At 42.7% G+C, this 10,914-nt stretch overlaps 1 long non-coding RNA gene across 1 annotated transcript; it reads right to left on the reverse strand.

The window, feature by feature from the left end:
• Positions 1–203: 203 nt before the first annotated feature.
• LOC131723396 (uncharacterized) lies at positions 204–686 on the reverse strand. The gene is made up of 3 exons (XR_009320258.1): positions 582–686; positions 401–492; positions 204–255 (listed from the first exon to the last, which is right to left on the reverse strand). It is a non-coding gene; the product is annotated as an uncharacterized LOC131723396 (long non-coding RNA).
• Between the last annotated feature and the right edge of the window lie 10,228 nt (positions 687–10,914).

The following is a 10,914-nucleotide window of genomic DNA, read 5'->3' on the forward strand; positions in this document are numbered from 1 at the left end:
AGATTGTACAGGATGTGAACAATTTAATAATTGCACAATCAAGAATATTTTAAATGAGAGAGAGAAGAGAGAGAGAGAGAGAGAGAGAGAGAGAGAGAGAGAGAGAGAGAGAAACTGTAGAGGCACATGAGTAAATGTTTACCACAAGCAGCCCACTGCTGCAGATCTGTGACCCATTGTTGCAGCCCATCAGTGTATCCCAACTCTGTCTTCATGTTTAAGACTGTCAGTCTCATCCCTAATCTTCTGTAATGTCTGATACAAGTAGAAATACAAGTGTGCAATGTAATTAAACATAAGTGATATGATGGATGGATCTCTCAATTAACAGACACATACTATGTGCTTAGGGTCTAATTTAATTTCTAATTCAACAGATGCAAATAAGTAGACACCATACCTTCATGTATCTTTGAGATAATGCTTTGTCCATGTTCTGCATTTTTCCATTGTTCCACCCCATGGCTTGTAGTGTTAACATGTCTGTCCGTGCTGTGAAAAGCAGAACGGGTGTTAGCATTACCAGTCACTAAAGTACATGACATGGGTTTAGAAATAGGCCTATAATTCCATATACCAACCTGCTTTGGACATGTACTTTGTGCAGATAGCTATCCTGGATAGGAAGCTGTTCACTTGCTTCACCTCCTCGCCAATGGTGGTGCTGCTCCATCCTGGTTTCTTCATCCACATTGCACCTAGAACATTTAACACACACAAGTGATGCTACAACTGTACAGTTAACAGTCTGTCAGTGACAGTAATAGATATATAGTATGATACAAAACCTTTTAGACCTAATTACACTCCAAATGAAACTTTGAGGAAGAAAAATATTGACACTTTACTGAACACTGCACCATAACCACAATAACTATATTATTTTGCAAGTGTGTTGAGATTTACACGTTACCTTCATGTCTGTCAAGTTGCTCAACTCTGGACATTCCAGGGCTACCTTCTCAAGTAGGGCCAATATTTGCACATAATATTTGCAAAATAATTGTACACTGTAAATGGATGCCAGTTCTTTCTGCAGGAACATGGGGTCTGCATATATCTCCCCACGGAACATATTCAGGCCCTTCAGGAGAACGCAGTGCCTGCAAAAAGCAACCTCAAGGCCATCCTCATCCAGTTTGCTGCTAGATTTTCTGAAGGACTCTTTGGCAGCTGCCCACTGTGATGTCCCACAGACTCCTTTACCAGAGACCTACAAATACAGGTGGAAATCAGAGGGAACTATACGGGGGAGAGGGGGAAGGGCGAGGGGTAGTTATGGTAGTGTTCAGGCCACCACGAGGGAAATGTCATTAATAAGTAAAAAGTAAAGGTGAGTTTAGATGTGTCAATGCTGAGGCTGAATTTCATGCATTTCAACCGTATCTCACTCTCACGTTTCGTAAGACCTCCTCCCCCCCCCCGTCCCCCCACCAGACAAAACACACTCCAAATCTCACACAGTAAGTTAATACAGTTGCAGAACCACAATTAATTTATTTAATTAAAATGGATATTTCGACCGTCTCTCAAGTGAAAAGCTACTTTAAAATTCTACACTGAAACTATATGAGAAAAATGTATTGCTTACCGTGTACGTGAAACCATTGCGCTGAGATGTGGTGGAAAAACATGGCTGTCTTTCAAAGTAGATTGTGTATAATCGGAGAATTTTGACAAAAGCTGCCTGAAGCACTGTAGTTGAAAGTGAAAACGCTACCCACGAAACATTTTTTCCCCCAGAAAGCAGAAATGCAGAAACGTTAACCTGTTAACGTGTCTCTCGTGAGAATGGGTTGTATAATATTAGTGCTTCCCTGACAGTAATGCGTCTCAGCAAATGACAGTCTCAGTCCAAACCAAAACACACAAAACTAAAATATAATCAAAAATAGTAGAAAAACGTATAATAGCTTCATCCATCCATCATCATTAACCACTTAATCCTTTACAGGGTCATGGTGAGCCGGAGCCTAACCCTGCATACACAGGGCGTAAGGCGGAACCAATGATAATGAAAACCAGCCCAGCTGCAGCAAAACAGCGCCCCAGCCTCTCTGCCTTAATAGACACTTTCCAGTTCAATTCAACTTCCAGCAAAATCAGATGACAATAGCAATAGCTCCTACCCGGGGCTGCTTCACCCTGGTGTGAAATCTCATCACTGGCAGAGGATTTTCTCAAGGAGTAAATTCCAGATCTAAGAAGAGCACGAGGGCTGACGGTTATTGAAACATTAATACATTTACAATGCAGGGGGCATTTAGCCTGACATTTACCCAAAGGAGGGAAATGCAGGCAAATAACAGAAGTGCTGATTTGCATCGCTGTGGCTTTATCTGTAGATTGTCGAGAGTTAGAGGAAACATTGTGAATGTGCAGTTCTCGCTGCTGAAAGAAAACTTAAGGGTTGTGCTGAAGAACATGCAGGAGCGAGCAAGCGAGGAGAGGACGCAAACAGGCCTGTAATTTGAATCACCTATTAGTGTTTTGTTTTTAATTTCACCCCCAAATAAAAACAGATAAAACATCCAATGAGGAGAGGAACGCGACCCCCGACCCCGTGCTGAATGGCTCCCCGAAAATGTCCTGGATCGAGGTGCCCAGCCGGCTGCAAGGGGACCCCTACGCAGTGGTGCTGCAGAGGAAAGAGAGTGAGGGCTTTGGATTTGTGATCCTCACCTCCAAAAACAAGCCACCCCCCTCCCGGAGGTAAGAGAATGACGCTCATCATCGGAACGAGTGTAAAACTCAAACGGGACTACACGGCCTTGCGGCTTCAGAGCTCACTTGCCGTGTCTACTGCAAAAAATAAGAATAATTTAGATAAAAAATAAAACCAGCCACAACAAACTACAGAGAAACCACAACAAACTAACATATCCGAGAGCTCATGAATAAAATGTTTGCAGATATCCAAGCCTTTTGAAATGCAGATTTACAAAAAGTTCTTGCCGAAAAACATTTGAACAGGTCCTGATAACAGATTAAAAGGGCCCCCTCCTCAAGGTCAAGGAGACCTGGCATTGTCATATTTGCATTTTAATTATTCTACTGCAGATTTATGCCCTGAGACTGTGTCAGAAAATCTGACTAACTGCTGACTCGGTACAACTACATGTAGTTTACATACATTATATACGCTAATGTGTTCCTAATGTCAGCAACTATAGTACAGTTCCAACAGACGAAGTTGCTGGAAGGTGTGAGGGCTGGAGCTAGGGTTAGGGTTGGGGAAGGTGTGGGGGCTGGAGCTAGGTTTGGGAAGGTGTAAGGGCTGGAGCTAGTTAGGGTTGAGGAAGGTGTAAGAGCTGGAGCCGGGGTTCAATTGTAAACATCATTGTAAACAATTCGCTGGTGTGTTTTAAGGCTTGATAACAGTCTGAAACTTTTTTCCACATTCAGTACAGTTGAATAATTTCTCTCTTACGTGAAATCCCTCATGTGATCTTAGGCTTCCTAAAAGTTCAAAACATTTGCCGCACTCCTTACAGCTACGTGATTTCTCTCCCGCGTGAATTTGCATTTGTTTTTTCAGCACTGATAAATATATGAAAGATCTGTCACATTCTTTGCAGCCATGCAGTTTCTCTACTGTGTGAATTCGTTGGTGTTTTTCAAGGCTTGATACATCTATAAATATTTTCCACATTGATCACATCTGTTTGATTTCTCTCTTTTGTGAATTTGCTGGTGTTTTTTCAGCATTGATTAATTTTCAAAACTCTCTTTGCTTTCTGTACAGTTGTGTGATTTCTCTCCTGTGTGAATTTGCTGGTGTTTTTTAAGCATTGACACATTTTCAAAACCTTTTCCACATTCTTTACATTTGTTAGATTTCTCTCCAGTGTGAATCCGCTGGTGTTTTTTAAGGCTTGATAAATCAGTTAACTTTTTTTCACATTCTGTACAGTTGTGCGATTTCTCTCCTGTGTGAATTCGCTGGTGTTTTTTTAAAACTTGATAAATCTGTGAAAGTCTTCTCACATTCTGTACAGCTATGCAGTTTCTGTCATGTGTGAATTTGCTGGTGTTTTTTAAGCATTGACACATTTTCAAAAACTTTTTCACATTCTTTACATCTGTTCGATTTCTCTCCAGTGTGAATTCTCTGGTGATTTTTCAGCATTGATTCATTTTCAAAACTCTCTTTGCATTTTTTCACAGTGGAATTCAATCTCTGGTATGTTTTCAAGCTGCTCAGAATTGAACCATCAACACAAGCAGAGGATTTCAATTGACCGAGATCTCAGTGTCTTCACGTTCTCTTCTCTCCGGGTGTCTGTCTGTCCATCTCGTTTTGAAGAGGAGGAGGATGAGGAGGAGGAGGAGGAGAGGAGGAGGAGGGGGAGGAGAGGAGGAGGAGGAGGAGGAGAGGGAGGAGAGGAAGAGGAGGGGGAGGAGGAGATGGAGGAGGAGGAGGAGGTGGAGGAGGAGAAGATGGAGGAGGAGAGGAGGAGGAGAAGATGGAGGAGGAGAGGAGGAGGAGGAGAGGAGTAGGTTTTGGGGAGGATGGTTCTTCTTCTGTTTTAGAAGCGAAAGAAACAGGGAGAGAGAAGAGACAGAGATAAAAGGTTAAAGGAAGCAAACCTCTTTAAGGTTCAGAGCACCACTACTAGCATGAACATTTATAGAAAGCTGTCTGTGTGGCTAACTAACTAACTAGGTATCTTTAGAACTAGTTAGCTATCTGTTTAACTAGCTAGCTATTGATCTACCTAGCTGTCTAAAGTACCATCTAAAAGTACTTGCTTGATTGCTCAAGGGTCTGACTATCTAGCTGTCTGTCAATCAATCTAAAGTACTTGCTTACTTGCTCAAGGGTCTGACTATCTAGCTGTCTGTCAATCAATCTAAAGTACTTGCTTACTTGCTCAGGGGACTAGCAAGCTATATGTCTGTGTGGCGGAGTGTCCCGCCCCTATTTATTAGTATTTGTATTTTTGTTTGCGGCGCGGGTAAAAGCGCAGCGTCTTTTATTATTATTTAAAAACCCCGTGAGGATGCATGGCTGATCAGCTACTGATTACTTAAATAGCTGACAGTCATGCATCCTTACCAAAAGCGTGCAGACTCTGGCCGGGGGATAATAAGATAATTACCAACTAGTTAATCCCTCGGCCAGAGTATATAAACCTGCAGCTCTCTGCACTTGATGTTGGGGTGTTGGAGTAGAGAGTACGGGGAGCGGAGAGAAGGAATAATATTTAAAAAACAATTGCTAATACGTGCTGGATAATCCAGCACGGCACTTACTTGTTTGTTTATTTATTCGTTTGGCCCTCGTGCCCTTTTGTTTGTATTTTGTTTAAATATTTTGTTTGTTTGTTATTAAATACGCTGAGTGCTTTTGCACTCAGTTTCACCCGCCCATCCACTGTTTGGAGTCAGTTACTTCCTGGTCCGTGACGTCATCCACCACACCACTGCGAGCCAGACTGTCACAGTCTGTCTGTCTAAATTGCTTACTTAAGGGTCTAGCTAGCTATCTGTAACTATCAAAGTAGCTAGCAATCTAATTAGCTAGCCATCTGCCTGTCTGTATCTAAAGTACTTAGATAACTTGCTTGCTCAAGGGTCTAACTAGCCGTCTGTCTATTTATCTAGCTAGCTAGCTATCTGTCCATCTAAATGACTTGCTTGCTTGCTCAAGGTTCTATCAATCGATATGAGTCAGCTGAGAGTTTGTTGTTGCTGTGCAATGCTTACCTTTGTTCTCCACACAAGTGACAGGACAGGCCTCCTGTGTCGCTCCACTCAGATTTGCACATGCCAATCGTCTGTTCTATCCATTCCTTTTTCAATTCGGGGACCTTCTCCTCTCTCTCTTCTTCTCCCTCTACCTCTCCCTCTCTATCACCATCTCTTCTCTCTCCTTCTTCTCTTCTCTATCCTTCCTCTCTTCGCTCTCCTGTTGCTCCGCACCACCTGGGGCTGCCTGTTGCTCCGCATCGCCTGGGGCTGCCTGTTGCTCCGCATCACCTGGAGAGCCACCAGTTACAGGGTACGAGGGAGAAGTGGAGCTCCCGCTGCTGCCTCCATGGCCAGGGACTCCCCTCCCGAGTTCGCCTCCGGAGGGTCCGCTGCTGCTGCGGTCGCCTCCCGAGGGGCGGCAGCTGCTGCCGTTGCCTCCCGAGGGTCCTGCTTTGCCTGGGGTCACTACCAGTCCTGCCATGCGGCAGGAAATACTGTGGCTAGAGCCCCATGAAGGGGAGCTGCCGGCCATGAAGAAGGGGGGAGGTCAGGAGACCAGCTCCCCCCGCAGCAATTTCGCTGCAGGAGAATGGGTGGCTGGAGCCCCAAGGAGGGGAGCTGCCAGCCATGAAGAAGGGCGGAGGTCTGGAGACCACCCCCAAAATTTCCTTGGCTGGAGGAGCCGGCCTGTGCGTGGTCCACCGGAACGCTACGGCTGTTTGGGTGGGAGGAGGATATCCCACCGTGGCCGCCACCTTTGGCCCGTTGCTGCCCCTGTTTCTGGGCCGGGACTGCTAGCCGGGACTTTGGGGACTAAGGGGGGAGGTGGCCGAAAAGGCTATGTGTGCTGCGCACAAGGAGGGGCATGTGTGGCGGAGTGTCCCGCCCCTATATGTATTTGTATTATTATTTGTATTATTGTTTGCGGCGCGGATAAAAGCGCCACACATTTGTTATTGTTTTTATATTTTAAAAACCTTGTGAGGATGCGTGGCTGATCAGCTACTGATTATTTAACTAGCTGACAGTCACGCATCCTTACTAAACAAGTGCAGACTGTGGCCGAGGGGTAATAAGATAATTAACAGCTAGTTAACCCCTCGGCCAGAATATAAGAACCTGCAGCTGTCCGTACTCGGGGGAGGCAGCGCGCGGTGCGGTGGAGAGCGTGCTAGCCGAGGTGGCGGCACTAGTTGGCGTGAAGCTCGCGGAATTGCAAGTGGGGCTGGCAGAGAAAAGCAGCGAGAATGAAACGCTGCTGTGGAGACTGGAGAGAGCGGAGAAAGAGCTGAAGCGAGGCGGACGGGGAGGCTACACGCGCTAGCAACAACAACAGCATTATTAATAATGTTAATAATAAACAAGGTCCCTGTTTTATAGTACAGGAGAGTTTATGTGATGTTCAACACAGCCCGGCGTTGGTTCCACACAGACCGGCGCCGCTCGCTTCTCTCGCAGCAGCTCGGGGTGTTTTGACCCGCGTTGAAGACGGTACGGGGGAGGCGACATTCTTAACCCAGAGCGAAGTCGGGACCACGGGAAGAAGCACAGCCACTGAAGGTGAGTTTGAACTGGAGTGAGAAGATGTATGGCAATGAGAAACTACATCTCCCAGCATGTCTCAGTATTGCGATGAGCAGTGGTGGATGCTGGGAGCTGTAGTTCTATATATACAAGTCTGCACAGATAAATAGGTTTGTTGTCAGTAAGCTAGGGTGGACCACAATAAGATATTCCGCTTCCAGCATTGAGAGGAACAGCATAGTTGGGAGCTGTAGTTCTTTAATATATATACACGTGTGTGTTATAGGTTTGTGTGATGGAGTACACCCCGCCCCTGTATTATTATTTGTATATTTGGATGTGTTGTTATTGTTATTATTGTTGTTGTATTTGAAGGCGGGTGGACAAAGCCGTCCTTCCTAATCATTATTGTGTTTATGTGCGGGCGGTCGAGCACTGTCCGTCTTTTATTATTTGCTGTTTGAGGCCGGCGAGAGAGCCGGTCTTGTAACGTGTAGTAGGTGGGGATGGGGTTAAAACCCCTTCCATAGAACTCTCGTGGGAATGTGGCTGGAGCCTTAATAAGGTAATTTATTAATAGGTAATTAAAGCTCCAGCCACGAATATAAAAGACCCACTCTCGGCTCAGAGGGGGTTGGATGTTCAGAGGTGGAACGAGAGCGAGAGGAGCGAGAAAGAAAATTAAAAAAAAAAAAAAAAAAAACATATACAGGATCAGGGAAGGCAGTTGCCCAGCCTGACCTGTATTGGCTGTTCATTTTGCGTTGGTGATTTGTTTTATTTAAATTATTTATTTTGCTCTGTGAGCAGTGTTTTTTGGTTAAGTCTTTCTTTGTTTTGTATTTAAAAAATAAAGACGGCGCAAACGCCATTTGCACCAGTTCCGTGAAACTAGCAAAAATAAGATGATTACTTCCGGTTTTCCAAACGGCTCAGCGCAGGCAAGGTATCAAAATAAAAGTCCTGTATCCAGCACAAATAATATAGTTTATATACGCATAGACACTCAGGTGCAGTGTCATGTAGACACACTGGGGGTACAGAAAATAAAGTTACTTATTTGAGATTTACGTCACTGTAATAGCAACACTACCTTTTATGTCAGGTGTCTAGTTTAAACAGCCATTTTCCCATCATTTTCGGGTGCTGGGCACACTCAAGACCCACTCCTGACAAAACTAAAGATTGTGCACCCATGAAAGTGGGGTTAAATGTAATGTAGACACACTAGGGGAAGAGAAAATGAATATGACACCACACTTTGAAATTGAATTACCTGTGCTTTAATTTGTAAAGTGAATTTTAAGCTAACTAGACTACTGTTAACAGCACTGGGGGGAGAAAAAACCTCATTTCTAATTTGAGGAAATCTCCAGAAGTCCTTGGCTCTCAACAGCCCCCTTCAGGGCATTCTAAAAATATATATAAAAAATATTTGCACAGGATCAAGTATAACACTGAAGAAGATCAGATCCACAATATCCTAAAAAACAAAACACTGTGAGAACTAGAAAACTCATTTGAAATATTAATTGAGATATGGAACACAGAGGAACATAACTTTTGATTAATTTAAATTTATTTTGGCTCCTGAGTGGCGCATCCAGTAAAGGCGCGCCACGTGGAGTGCACGATATCGCGAGTTCGAGTCCAGGCTATTCCTTTGCTGACCGAGGACGGGAGCTTCCAGGGGGCGGCACTCAATTGAGCGCCGCCCAGGGGGAGGGTGATTTAGGTCGCCAGGGTGTCCTCGGCTCACCGCTCACCAGCGACCCCTGTAGTCTGGCCGGGCGCCTGTGGGCTTGCCTGTAAGCTGCCAGAGAGCTTCGTTGTGCTCCGACGCTATAGCTCTTGGGTGGCTGCATGGTGAGTCTGCAGTGTGAAAAAAAGCAGTCGGCTGACAGCACAAGCTTCAGAGGACAGCGTGTGTTCGTCTTCACCCTCTCGAGTCAGCGCAGGGGTGGTAGCGGTGAGATGAGCCTAAAAATAATTGGCCATTTCAAATTGGGGAGAAAATAATAATAAAAATAATTGGCAAAGACTAATTAAAAAGAAAAAAAATATATTTATACAGGAATAGTTCCTTGGAGGGCTAACTGATATATTAAAAGTTCCCTCATTTTATTCCAACACAGTGCAGTGTGATTACCACCAAATAGCAATGATTTTGCAAACAAACATACATATACTCCACAACTACTACTGTCAGACTGTTTTTGAAAACGGGAACACCTATGACAAAATTCTAAAGAAAATGTTATGTTAGGAACAACACCATGTATTGCATGGTAGCGTATCATTGTAATGAGGGAAGTATATTTTGAATTTCCTTTTCATACGTTTTTAATGAGTCCATTATATATATATATATATATATATATATATATATATATATATATATATATATATATATATATATATATATGTTTAATGCTGTACATTTTCCCTAGTTTGCATCGTGCTTCATATCGATTACAATAAGTATCCAGTGGGATGACTTCATAGCAACAGGAACAAGAATAGTTTTGAAGCACCACCAATTCCTATCATTTTTTTTGGGGGGGGGCGGGGGTGTGCGGTTGGGCAGTACTTCAATGTCATCACAATAGAGACTATTCAAATTTTGACTGACAAAAGTGGAAGGAATAGTTAACACACTTTTGTCTGTGAAATTACTACTTAAAAGGCACAGGTATGCATCTGTAATGTTGTCGTTTAACCAGTTTCCATTCCGTATTATTTTTATATCCTCATTTGTCAAATTAAATGGTAAGTTTTTAATTTCAAGAGGAATAGGTTGGTTTAATTCAAATCTTACCATTTCCTTGCACTGAATAGAACAAGAATGCATAACTTATGTTGTGCAATACTTTTGTATTTCTTCAGATGACATGAAATCATATGCAACTATTAGAAATGTGGATTTTGAAATCATTCCTTTTCACTATTTCAAAAGAATAGGAAACATTATCAATATTATTACAGTGCCATTCCTGTTTCTGGTCTGTTTTAAATACCGTAACAAATGGATATTTATCAGAGCATGACATAATATTTGATATATAATGTTTGTTTTTTGAAAATAGAAGAAAAATATATATTTGCAGGTAGTCTAGAAGTGGTTGTATTAAGAGTTATTATTAATGTATTATTAACATTTTCATCTGCATCTGAAAAATAAAATTCAGAGTCAACAACATTGTGCTCGCTGTCCAGATCAGTGTACTCCAAATACTGTGATATTTGTATAATGTGAAATCTTGTAACAATTGTAAGTCGCCCTGGATAAGGGCGTCTACTAAGAAATAAATAATAATAATAATAATAATAGTGTCAATGCAATCATAGTCGGTTGATTCCTGTGTTGCTGTACTGTTTTTAAAACTTGGTACAGCTATAAAAGAGTTTAACTCAACAACATCAAATGCCCCGGAAAGCGATTTTTCTATTTTATCTTCTAACTCTTGTACACCTCTACTTATTTTTGAAGAACTTAATTATTTAACTAGATTGTGACTCTGTTTAATTTGATTGCAATCATGACCACTACTTTTATTATATGCTGTCAGTTTTAAAGGGTACTCTTTTTGTTTTCTGTGAAAGTAAAACCTGTATGTGCTGCATTTACTTGTAACTGACATGTCTCTAAACAACAGACAAAACCAAATGAGTCCGAGTGACTCTCTGTGTTTAAGG

Source organism: Acipenser ruthenus, chromosome 55, assembly GCF_902713425.1.
Source record: "Acipenser ruthenus chromosome 55, fAciRut3.2 maternal haplotype, whole genome shotgun sequence".
Taxonomy (NCBI): domain Eukaryota; kingdom Metazoa; phylum Chordata; class Actinopteri; order Acipenseriformes; family Acipenseridae; genus Acipenser; species Acipenser ruthenus.